The sequence below is a fragment of the Octopus bimaculoides genome, chromosome 30 (assembly GCF_001194135.2).
Source record: "Octopus bimaculoides isolate UCB-OBI-ISO-001 chromosome 30, ASM119413v2, whole genome shotgun sequence".
Taxonomy (NCBI): Eukaryota; Metazoa; Mollusca; class Cephalopoda; order Octopoda; family Octopodidae; genus Octopus; species Octopus bimaculoides.
In genome coordinates this window covers 3,019,995-3,020,276 of record NC_069010.1, presented here as the reverse complement: position 1 = coordinate 3,020,276, position 282 = coordinate 3,019,995, and positions in this window count along the sequence as shown.

The following is a 282-nucleotide window of genomic DNA, read 5'->3' as shown; positions in this document are numbered from 1 at the left end:
GCACGCACGCACGCACGCACGCACGCACGCACGCACGCACGCACGCACGCACGCATATATGACCTGCATACACATACACAATATCGCACGCAGACATGAATGGGGTTTCATATACATACACACACGTGTACAGAGACACACCCTCTTTCTAACTCACCCACTCTCACGTACATTCTCACTCACATCGGTACGACTACATAAGCCTAGAATCAAAAATTAAAACGGTCATTGAAGAGGTCACGAATGGCGGCAAAACGTCTCTAACCATCATACATCGTTGGG